This window comes from Trichogramma pretiosum, unplaced genomic scaffold (assembly GCF_000599845.2).
Source record: "Trichogramma pretiosum strain Unisexual culture from Peru unplaced genomic scaffold, Tpre_2.0 scaffold9, whole genome shotgun sequence".
NCBI lineage: Eukaryota > Metazoa > Arthropoda > Insecta > Hymenoptera > Trichogrammatidae > Trichogramma > Trichogramma pretiosum.
In genome coordinates this window covers 2,904,720-2,917,160 of record NW_019641697.1, presented here as the reverse complement: position 1 = coordinate 2,917,160, position 12,441 = coordinate 2,904,720, and the positions used below count along the sequence as shown (strand labels likewise).

Below are 12,441 nucleotides of genomic sequence, written 5' to 3'. Positions count from 1 at the left end.
TTAATTCGCGCCATTCGTACTCATTTGGCACGTGGAAAATACCATCCGAATTATTGCCTCGAATACATCGCAAAAGCGGAGATCTTTCGATCGAAAAGAAAAGAAAAAGAAAAAAAAAAGAAATCACCGTCATTATTTCATATACCAATATATAAGATTTTGTATTAACGATCGGAACGTACCGTACCGGCTCTTTGAAGCTTAGACGCTATTTTTCAACCCCCCCAAATTATATTTTGATAAAACACCTCGAACGTAAGTATAAGATCGGTCTAGGTAAAAGCTGTATAACCCAATATATAATATAAAATATATATCGCACGGGGTACGAGAGCTAATTTTTCGCTCCAAGGCTCTGCCTGAAGTAAATGGCCCGCACGATTAAATCGGGGCTATATAGTAGACGATCGCTTATGAACCATCATCATCGTCGACTCGTTATATTTCGGCGCATCGAGGTGTTTCAGTGCGCAATTTACGCACGCGCTTAATTAATTTCTCTCGCCGCTATACTATTATTACCAATATTGACGAAAATCTCCTGTTTCGAGGAGATACACAGCTGATACAAGTTCGAGAAAGTTTTTTTTGTTCGCATCATTCATTCGCCAGTCGCAACGAGTTAGTGCATATAGATAATAACAATGATAGTCGTCCTCGGTCAGGCGGAAAATTGCACACGTATATATATCACCGCACGTTCTGTGTGTGCAGCCGTGACATTATACATTGTCATACAGCCCGATCGTGGAGTTCCTCGCACTCGCACTCTCTGATAATAATATTCAGTCATTTTCTCGCGCGCGACCAAAGTAGGAGGAGGAGAAAATACTTTTGCGATGGCTTATTACAGATAATGCCCGCGACGCTTTCTTTTCTGCGCTATGTGCATGCGGCTTATTGTTTAGCGGCGACAAATTCGTACGTGTATACTTATAAAATACCGTGTACAAGTATCGCGCGGTCGACGAGGACGAATTTTTTCAGCTTATCGTCGAAATGAAAAAAAACTTTCTATTTCTTTCTTAGCGTGATTGTTGGGCGCTAGGAAGCGAATTGTTGTTACGCACAGTGAGGAGGATAAAAAAAGAGGAAGGTATCCCCGAGCTTGCAACGGTACGCCTCCTCCTCGCTGTAGCATTTCTTGCCGATTTCGTGCTAAAGAAGAGTAGCTAAAAAAGCAAAAAAAATCGAGAAGAATCTCCGCGGCGATCTTATAGCCAGCCACTACCGAACGAACGAAGAGGAGCCTCTATGGTGTATACAGCAACAACAAAATCTTCGCAGAATCTCCATTTTCTCTCTCCTCCGCGGCTTATAGCGTTGTGGCTACAGCAGCAGCAGTAGAGTACAAAACAGCAGCAGGAGCGCGAAGGATACGCTCCCGTGAGCGCGTGCATCGGCGCGCACATACATAGAGGCACGAGCTCGGCAGCAAAAGAAGCATCCGTTAGAATTCTAAGTCTTCTTGTGCACGGGGGCTCTCTCTCACTCTTCTATACACTCGCACATATACGCGCGCGCGCAGGGATGTACCGTTTTTCAAGGTCTCGCGCGTGTTTCGCGGATCGCTGCTGCATATAGCTTCCTTTCGGAGCTGCAGCTATTGTATTCCGCTGCTACTGCTGTATACCATGACAGCCGCAACTTTCGTCATACGTATACCTTTAGCCACCGCATACCTATGTGGTGGCTATAGGAGCGAACGAACAACAACAACGACGACGGCGAATGAAAAAATTATTATTATTCGCGTTCGATGCCTCGTCGATTATCGAGAGTCGCCAGAGCTAGCATAGGCGCAAAATAACAGCATTATATCTATCGGACTTTACCGATCTCTGCACCGATCGCTGCACTGCAGTTAAAAGCTAAACTGAGCGCGAGCACGGGGGGGCTACCGTATACGTACGTATGTACGTGTGTATCCTTCAAGGAAGTCGTTATTAATCGTCGGCGACAGGAAAAATACGATTATCATTGTGTGGAACTGTGTTTCAGCTGCTGCTGCTTATGTTCTAGCTGGTTGCCGTTGTTGTTGTTATTATTGTTATGGTATGCAGCGTGATTAGGACGAAAAAAAACCCCAAGCGGCAACTGCAACTGCAGGAGTCATTTTAGCCATAAGCGCGCGCGCGCGGGGCAAGCACAGGAACGCTACTATGCAGGAACGTCGCGCTTACTTGCCTCGCGGTATTATATTACAAAATCGCTCATAGCTATGTAGCAGGTATGTATAGTAGGCATGTATAGCGTTGTATACGAGAGCACAAGTGGTATATAAAGATATAGATACAGCTGTGAGCGCAAAAAGAAACAAGTTGCGGTAATGATAAGACTCCAACGACGGCGGCGCGCACGACCTCGAATAACTAGCGTTAATAATTCTTTTCTGTCCCTCTCTCTCTCTCTCTCTCTCTTTTTCTCCTTTTCGATTCATTTGTGCGCCTTTCAAAATATCTTTAAATAATATTATCACGGCCGTACACAAGAGAGAAAGAGACAATGGTGCATACGACGGCGACATTCAAGAAGAAAGAAAGAAAAAAAACTCGTCTCTCGCGCTGCGTCTCATTCATGAAAATCAGAGTCAACTTTCGATTTCTCGACCTGTTGCCGCCTGTTGCGTGGGTGTTTTAAAAATATACATACGTACAGAATTCAACCGAATGATGATTCAAGCTCGCGCGAATTATAAGAGCGAGTGAAAAAAAATGCACGTCGATCGAGCAGCCTTCTGAATATTAATTCAGCGGCAGCAATAAAATTATATAGTGTAATATAAATACCGATCAGGGTCCCTCTGTGTAGGATACGCACTAGTGGTACTCGTATCTTTTTATTTTTTTTTATCAATTTTTTTATTCCACACATTACATATTCGTCAATCAGTCCGCAGGCGTTGTATACATTCGGATGTAAATATGATGGAAAAATCGCGCGCTCGTCCGTTTCTTTAACGCAAAAACTTTCACCGCCGCCGACGACGACGGAAGTATCTATTTCTCCAGGGAGATTACCGATCCGCTGCCTTGTGGCCTTATGCATTACACACACACACACAGCACGGTGCGGTTCTGTGTATATTATTACACACGTGCAGAGATAGAACACAGAGAGAAATTGATTTGGCAACGCATAATAAGTAACGATCATCGAAGAAGAGAAAGACGAGGCTTCTTAGTTCTTCTTCTTTTTTGTCGCAAGGATTGCGTAAGAGACGCCGATCATTTTTTTTTTTGTTGCAATTCATCCGGTCCGGAAGTATCGATCTGTTTACTACGACACACTTTTAATTTTTTTTCTCGCTTCTCTTTTTTTTGCACAACGTAACCTCGATGCTCGCGTCTCTCTGTCCGCGTTGGAGGTAAGATCCGGAGATCGTTATCGCGCCACGGATTTTGTCACACACCTTTTCTTCGAGAATCACATTATCTCGGCTTATGTCACACGTGTGCGGTATTTAACGGGGGTTTACGAAGAAATGTGTCGGGTTGCAGTGCATGTCGATCTGTGCATTTATATCCGTGTGTAAAAGTATACATATAGCAGAAGTAACAACGACAACAGCAGCAGCAGAAGCTAGTAGTAGTAGGCCAGGTGTCAACGAACGGTTCCTGTGTACATTTATGCCATGTGTACGACACGTCCTGTCTGCAGGATATCTGCACGAGGAATTCATTTATAGTACTTGCACACGAAGAGAGTAGAGGATAAATTTTGACGCTATGTGTACACGCTATAATACACGAGAGGAGCAGCAGCAACGGCAACAGCAGCTACAGCAATACAGAGAGAGAGAGAAGAAGGACACAGCGTATAGAGCTCTCAGCTAGCTAGCCTCTAAGACCATGGGCAAGTATACACAGCCCACAAGGGGGAGAGAGATAGAGCGTGTATAACGCGCCTGTTGCTGCTGCACACAGAGTGCAGTAACAGCAACTGTCACTTTTTTCACTTTGTGTTTTGTCGCTGCTTCGCGAGCGCTTAGACAACGCAACTTTCAGGCGTCAAAGTCGTAGCGAAAATTGGCCCGACACGGAATTATTTTACGCACTGACAAGAGCTACACTGACAACGGTGTTGGTCCGTACCTTGTTTCGAGCAGGCAGACGACGACGACGATGACGGCGATCGTCGATCGACAGTAGTGCAGCACATGAACGACAACAACAACACAGAGTCACACAAAAGACACTGACACTCGGAGACACACCGAATTTCTTTTTTGACGTATTATATAAAACTGCACGTGTATAACGCAACAACAACAACAACAACAAGAACCGATCTCTTCTCTCGGTCGCGCTCCCTGCGCTCCGAGTGCGTTTGTATATGCGTGTACGTAATATTACGCGCTCTCTCCTGTGTGTAAATCGTTTTGAGCTCGCTCGCGTGTGTTGTTTCACCGTTGGAGTTGCGATCGCGACTGAGTAGGCCCCCTTCTACCGTGGGCAACTTTATCGCGGTGAGGCACCGCTGACTGCAAGAGAGTTTACCTTCTCTCGAGACATGTACACACACAGACAGACACAGAGCACGGAGTCGAGTCGGTCGCGCTTAACTATCTCCTACCTCTACCTCTACCTGTGCCAGCGGCCCCTAGAGTAAAATTGTTGAAACAGTCCCCGTGTGTGCGCAAAAGCCACAGCGAGCTAATGCACCGCTGCTCCGATCATACACACATATAGCTATACGTATACTTTCTAGGCTCCTCTGCCCGCGCGATGCGAAACGTGTGCCTCGTGCGCTGTAGTTGTAGTGCACTGCACTATGCCCCCTTCCCCCCTCCCTCCTCGAGTGCGCGTGTATATCTATGCGCTCTACAGTGCATGTACACTAGCCGCGCGACCGATTCCGCGAAGATTTTTGTTACCGATCTCTCTTCGGACGCGAGGACCGCGCAGAAGATCGGTAAATAAATCGGCATTGTCAGAGTCGTATAACGATCGGTATAAAGCTCGAGAATTAAAACATCGCTCGCGAATGTAATTTTGCGGTGTAGCACGTCTTTATAATACAGTATAGAAGCGCATCCCCTTTACGCACAGCGACAATTATGCCTATTATTCGTTCGATCACGCGTTTAACGCGAAGATCTGCCATCGTATAGCAGACACGATCATTATCTCGTGCGCGGAAGGGAAAAAAGAACGTCATAGTCTTTTATAATAATAGACGCAAATAATTCGACCGCGCGTGCAAAGTCTTCCGATCATCCGCGATCCGTGGCTAACTCGCTACTATTACACATAGAAGCTGCCATTCATACAAACGCCGCTTTTCTCACGAGGCTCTTTGCGCGCGTCGCGTCGCGCGCATCAACTACGCCTATAAATGCGGCTTATAAATTTCATAACCGCAGACGCGACGCTTTTTTATAATAAATAATATATCTCTCTTCTGATGATAATATAGAACGGCAGCAGCAGCAGCGGCAGCAGGCGAGAATATTATTGTGTGACGCGCGCGAGCTCTAATCGCTACATTGTATTGTATAAATGCACGCGGCGCGACGATTTGTTTATTTTTTTTTCTCTCTCTCTCTCTCTCTCTTTCTCGCCTCTCTGTCACCTTTTTACACCGTGGGCAATTCTGGTGATTTAGCATTTCAGAGATTTTCAGCAGGGACTTAGCAGCAGCAGCCTCGAGACGACGTCGACGACGATATAATAATATTAGGATGATAAAATGTATACGCGCCGCGTAGAAGGAGAAATTTGGCATGTATGGCAAAAAAACCTGCACTGCAAAAGCACGTCGTTGCTGCATAGTTCTTGGAAGATATTTTGACGAATCCGAGCAGCAGGTTTTTGCGGGGCCACAGCGCCGTAAGTAGAGGTATCTGCCGTATAGAAAAAAAGGAGTCAGCGATATCGCGTAAATTTATATATAAAAATGCGCAGAGAGTCATGGTATTTCGATTGTTATGCACTTATACGCGTTTGAAATTATAAAATCCATCGGCACAAGGACAGTATATACTACAATACACGACCGGACGAGCGACGATTGCCGATCTCGTATAATATACACAATACTCGATCTTGCCTATACGAGTGAGCGTATAATATAATGCGCGTATATATATATCGTATTATAAGTATTATGTGTGCAAAGAACGACCACGACGTATAGTCGAGCGAAAGGTCGTTCTCAGCTCTTGCCGCGTGTGTGTAGGCGTACGCGGCACTCGTATAATACCTACATACATACGTATAGCCAAGGATCTTGGCCATGTTTGGACGAGACGGGACGAATTTCGCGCGCGGCAGGCTTATTAATGCGCCGCGCGATCGATGTGTGTGTGTGTGAGCTATGAGGCGTCTCTCGCCTCTTTCCAACTATTCTGCTGCTGCTGCTGCTGCTGCTGCTGCTGCTGATCAATATACATACATCATTATAATACGTTTTTTATATGTTACACGCCGTGTAAAATACTCGGATATATAGGTTCTATGCGCCAGCTGCTAATCGATTTACGTGTGTGTATGTGTGGGGCAAAGTAGAAAGAGAGAGACACGGCGGGGAATGCAGTTTCGACTTACGCAGCGGATAAAATAAATATAAATATATGTGTGTGTGTTTTTGACCAAACGACCAGTATAGTGTATAGATAGAGAGAATGACGCGCGACACAACCTTTTGCGGGCGCGCGGACGCTATTTATTCGCGAGGCAGACAGACAGATCGATTATGGGTCCGGCCGACGACGACGACGACGAAACTTTGCCTCTTTAAATTTACGCGTGTATTTATGCAGACTGTGCATTGAATTCCAAAATAATATAATACACGTATCGGCGCGTTACTTGCAGCAAAATGAATCACATCCGGTACACTGAGAGATTAAGTAATAATGCTCGGACCGCGACGCGAGTCACTTACACGCGCAAAAAACACACTGTATAATGTGCCTCTGCTATACACGGCACAGGTAGGTAAGGTATATATACGGAGTTTTTGCTGCTGCTGCCAAAGACGACGCTGCACCGCGCACACATGTGTAATAGCTTGTCATCGTCGATCATTGAGTAATATTATTATTACACGAGCAGAAAATTTTGAAGCTTAGCGAGAGATATCTCCTCGCGCAGCTTTCTTGTGCGCGTAAAACGAGAATGCGTATGTATTATTGCGAATTATTGCATCGACTTTGTATTATAGGCAGGCTGCTGCTGCGAAAGGTTCGCTGCATTATTTGCATTTTAAATCTGTCGCGTGAAAATTTATCGTGTCTTTCGCAATATTTCGCTACGCTCCTGTATAGCAGACACACACACACACGAGTGCCTATAATACACATGATTTTTTTCCCTGCATTTCGAGACAAATATACGACCTGCATAATAATATAGTAAAAAAGATCTCCTTTTTAAGAAATGAGCGCGTGCGTTGTCTGCCTAATAAACCATAAAACTCGGGAACATTAATCGCCGCCTGCGTTTGAGTCTGTATATACGCGAGCGCATATTATTATATCGTAGCCAACAACGCCACAACACGACACGACAACACCCTCGAAAATTCCGCAGAGCCATCGCGGCGCGAAACGCAACACGTGTAACTGGTTGTCTTCTTTTCTTTTTTTCTTTCCGACGTCTTTTCAGCTCCCTCGTTGCTAACAGGTAGCCGATCGTCAGTCGTATTGCTACTACAATCTTGCAAATGTACACTGAGAAAAAAATTCATTGATTCAATGAAATATTTAATTGTTTTTACCAAAGTTTTATTGCTTCAATCAATCATTTGATTAAATTAATAGTAAATAAAATATTAAATTAGATTTCATTGAATCAATGAATTTTTTTTATCAGTGTAGTGCCGAAAACATATTATCTAGTATACCATAATGTAAATCGATTTAAATACTAATCGAACATTATTTTGCTACTTGCGAGTTTACAATACTCCATCTGTTGGTAGAATCAGGAAGCTCATGATCAAAAATGAAACTTTTGGTAAATATTAATCGAACAATTCTTGCTTATTTGTACGAGGGTGAATTTATTTAAACTCATTTTTCTTTACATAAGTTAGTTACTTCATATCATGAAGATCAGTGATCATTTATACTAATCAAAAATTTGTTTAAACATTTGCGAGTTTACAATACTCCTTCCGTCGATAAAAGCAAAAGCTCATGATCTGGAATATTAATCATATCATTATCCTGTAAAATTACCTCATTTTTAAAATTGATAAACAACTGTAAAGTTTAACTAACTTCCACAAAAAATTAAAGTCTGAGAAAATTGATAAATTGAAAAAAATCGTAGAAAATTCAACAAAATATAAAGAAAACTCTCGAGCTTTACTTCTAATGGCTATGGATACTACTAGATAATAAAATCAGCAGAAGTGACTTGATTGAATCAGCCAGAAAGAGAGAAAAAAAATAAAAAAGTTGAGCCGTTATCTTAATTCATGAGTATAACATGAACGATCATGCAGGCCCCAAAAATAAAGGCGCTTGTCAACTCGATCGCTCGCAAAAAGGGACAAATTTGTATTCTGTCGAAACAACGTGTATACGATTAATTGATTCACGTATCTCATTTAGCTGGAGATCGACTCGGATAATTTTCAGCCGAGCGCATCCTTTTCGCCTTCTCCTTAATTTCTTTTTTGGGTTTAATAAAATTTTTTACACATTCCCTAAAACTGATTCGGGCGGTCGAATGCGTCAAACGACACATATATCTCGTATGTAAGATCACTCATACGTATACGCGGGGAAAAACATTCACGAGCATGATTCACGTCAGGATCGATAAAGCAAATATCTCGAATATAAATTTTCATTGTCCTATTCGTTTCTTTTTTCCCTTCCAAGTTTTGCACGCGCATACGTATAGCAGCAGCTCCAATATTCGAAGTATGTACTTTGTTTCAATGAATTTTTTTTCAATTCCGCGTAATTGCACGTCTCGGCGTAATGAGTTTTCAATTCGAAACGACGTTGTTTGCGGCGCGTTGACGCGGTTGAAATAAAGAATAAAAAAAAATGAAATATAAAATAAAATTGAAAAAGGTAATGGCTGGCTGACTGCTGCACGCGCGCGATTAGCACCTTAAACGCACTGCTGCTGCTGCTGCGTCGAGCGAGATTGGCTGACGTTTCCTCGAAAAAATTTCATATCGCACCGATGAACACGTTTATACTTTATGAATATACCGAAAAAGTTTTTACGTAAAAAATAAATCATCGTCTCTCTCGCTCGACTTTTTGCAATTAAGATCGACACCTGCATAATTTCATAGGGAATATACATCGTGCATCGGAATGAAAAAAAAGGAGATAGAGAGAAGAAAAGAAGTGGCCCGAGAGAGAGAGATAAGAGAATTAGCACACAGTGGAAGATGAAGATAAGACGAAGTGAGGCTGTGCGGAGGCTGCACTTCTGCTACATGCCTCTGGACTAAAATCCACACTGGTGTCAGATATATACACGCGAAATTGAATAAATACGTTTTCTAGCTGCGGAAAGTTAATAATAACAAGAGAAGAAGAAGCTGAAGCAGCAGCAGCAGCGGTGGCGTCGGGTAGAGGACGATATAATGCATAATGCATCGCGGCGCGGCTCTTGAGATGTGCCTCTCCCACTGTTCCGGCTAAAAACACGCCATTATGTATTTTGCCCGTGGATTTTTAGCATAAGGTTGAATAAATGTTAAAATATACATGTATATATATAGGCAATAGGCACGCGTTGCAGACGCATAGGATACCCGACGTTTTCGAGCCGGAGAGAGACGGAATAATTGACACAAAGTCGACGAGAGAGAGAGAGAGAGAGAGAGCGAGCGTAGAGCGAAACCTTGATGCTTCCGAAGGGAATTCGGTACGTGTGTACGTGTGTGTAGCTATGCTCCGGCGCAGCCTCGTGGGTATCTTTATTGTGTTGTCTTTGCCAGGGTGTGGGCCGCCGCAGCCGCTTCGAATTTTTCTACTCACACACACATACGTATAAGGTATATAGAGGTATATAGGCTCGAAGGCAGGCGCGCGCATGCATGCATGCCGTGCGTCGTCGGTATAATACCCGTGAAAGCTTTGTCCTTGATTGGGAAGTGCGCGGCATGCCATGCACACACATATTCACACACGCATGCGTATAGGACAAGAGTAAACCTTGAACTATGCGAAGGATATATGTGAGACATATATATAAGCGACAATTGTTTTAATGTCAAAGTCTCTCTCGAGTCGCGGAGGAGCTTTACATCTTTTTTTTATTCTTTCAAGTTATTTTTTTTTCATCATTCCTTACGAATAAAACATGACCGAGCCGAGCCGACTCTTTCCACTTGTTGCGATTGAATTTGAAATTTTCATAAAGGAACGCGGGCAGAGCTCTATACATATATAGCGGATTCGATATATATTATAACATATGGCGCATCTACGATGTATGTTGAACGTAGTTTAAAAGAATGAAAAGAATAGAAAAAAATTGACTCGCATACATATTGGCAAATCTCCGGAACCTTGAGATATTCCTGAGTTTTCACGCAGGTGATTAGAAAATAAAACTTATTTTGAAAGCTTTTATCGAGTTACAGATCAACTTTTCCATTAAGTCACTGTACCTTTATCAACCAGCAAAAACATTCTAGAATTTCGCTCTTTCTGTGATTTCAGTGACTACGAAAAACCCCGATTAATGCGTTTCAATGAAGTACGTCCAATGGATGCTACACTGAACGGAATCTCGGACTGTTTCGCACTAACGATATGGCGTTACGCTGCCAAGTGGACGAACTATTCTCACCCCTGATATTCGGATCGGTTTACCGTCAGTGGTCTTTCGACGTGCACTGCACATACTTCTCTCGGACTCGAAGCCGAACGAATCCCCGAGTTCCTCGCCCTCGCGCCATTTCTACTTTCGGAGCTTCGAGTCCGACCGTCGGCTGGCGCAGCGCCGGAAAAAAACGCGTACCCGCAAGAGAGAAGCATATCTTCGGGTTACTAGGGTCCAGTGTAAGACTAAATTGAACTCTTCGTGTGACTCTGTCTGTACGTGTGTGTGCTCCTTAGAGACGTGTTTCCAGCACAACGATAGAAGGACCCCTTTACATATATCGCCACGAATTTCGACGACTTGTTGATTGATACCATCAATATTTAATGGTCTTCTATACTTAATGCCAAAACTTTGCTTTTTCTCTTTTGGTTTCGAAAATTTGGTCATGCGCCACCTAGCGGCAGTTCACGACAAATTTAAGTTTCGTACGTCTCATGCACGATGCTTTGGTATTATTGCGAGTACTGCAATTGAATTTCATGAAATAAGACCGAATATACAAGTCTTTACTGATAAATGCACAAATTGATGAAGTAAATTTTCAGTACATTTACTTTAATTTTAACTCTAATCTACCACCTTTGTTTTTTAACTTTGATTTAACAGAGTATAAAAATGTCAGAGGTATGCATTCACTCAAAGCGACCAAGTTCTGTAGAAGATTCGCCCGTATATTCTCCGTAGCATACGCTTCGCGATAGCGCAACCGCCAGCTAAAAATTTTCATTTATATGAAATTTTATCAAAAAGTAGTCGTCACCCGCACACATCCGAATTTATATTAAAAAAAAGAAGGAAACGAAAAAATGGAGAATGGCGATGCGAATCGTGTCTAACTCGACTTTCAATGTCGTCGTGCAGCGTACATATAATATCAGCTGCAAAAACGTATGCATACAATATAAACGTACAAAGTCTCGCGATGTTAATCGTCGAAAGGTCCCTCTCGCGTGCACGCGCGCCGTGCGCAGTTGTGTATACGCATAATACCGCAAGCTGCACCATCACCACCACCACGGCCACAAGTCGAAGAGGAGGCTGCGCTGTACTACGCTATAACATAATATGCAGCGTTCGAGAGAGTCCGCGCGAGAAAGAAAGAAAGAAAGAAAGAAAGAAAGAAAGAAAGAAAGAAGAGAGTCTAGGCAGATAGTAGTGGTAGTAGTAGTAGATAGTAGGAACCTCTCCACTATGTGTGTGTGTGCGTGTGTGTAGTACTACGCACGGGATATATCGGTGTGTGCCTATGCACATGCATGTGTGCAGCTGCAGCAGCATAGGAGTAGAGTATCGTCGCGAGGCCAGTAACCTCTCTCTTACTCTCTTACTCGGCGGCGGTGCATTGGAATGCCACCCGCGAGAGAAAGAGAATTTCTTGCCCGAGAGGCTCGGTGATCCTCTCCTCTATGCTATACTCGCTTCCGCGAGTGCAACTAACACACACACACACACACATAGATACACACACGTATATGTATAGGATCGACACAAGCGCGCAGCGCAACTTGAGCAATAGATACCGCTCTTTCCAGCTCGTGTGTATTATATACCTATATATACAAGTATGAAGAGTGGCTCTCTGGATGTAGTTGCGGCTGCAGCTATAGTCGCCGAGCCAAAGGGGCTATTT

General features: G+C 43.3%; 1 protein-coding gene across 4 annotated transcripts in view; it reads right to left on the bottom strand.

The window, feature by feature from the left end:
• The window catches only part of LOC106649341, a 28,089-nt gene extending 23,675 nt beyond the window's left edge, over positions 1-4,414 (bottom strand). For all 4 annotated transcript variants that reach the window (XM_014366702.2, XM_023462235.1, XM_023462236.1 and 1 more), the window contains exon 1: positions 4,095-4,414. The gene's annotated coding sequence lies outside the window, so the exon portion shown is untranslated. The remainder of the gene's footprint in view (positions 1-4,094) is intronic.
• Between the last annotated feature and the right edge of the window lie 8,027 nt (positions 4,415-12,441).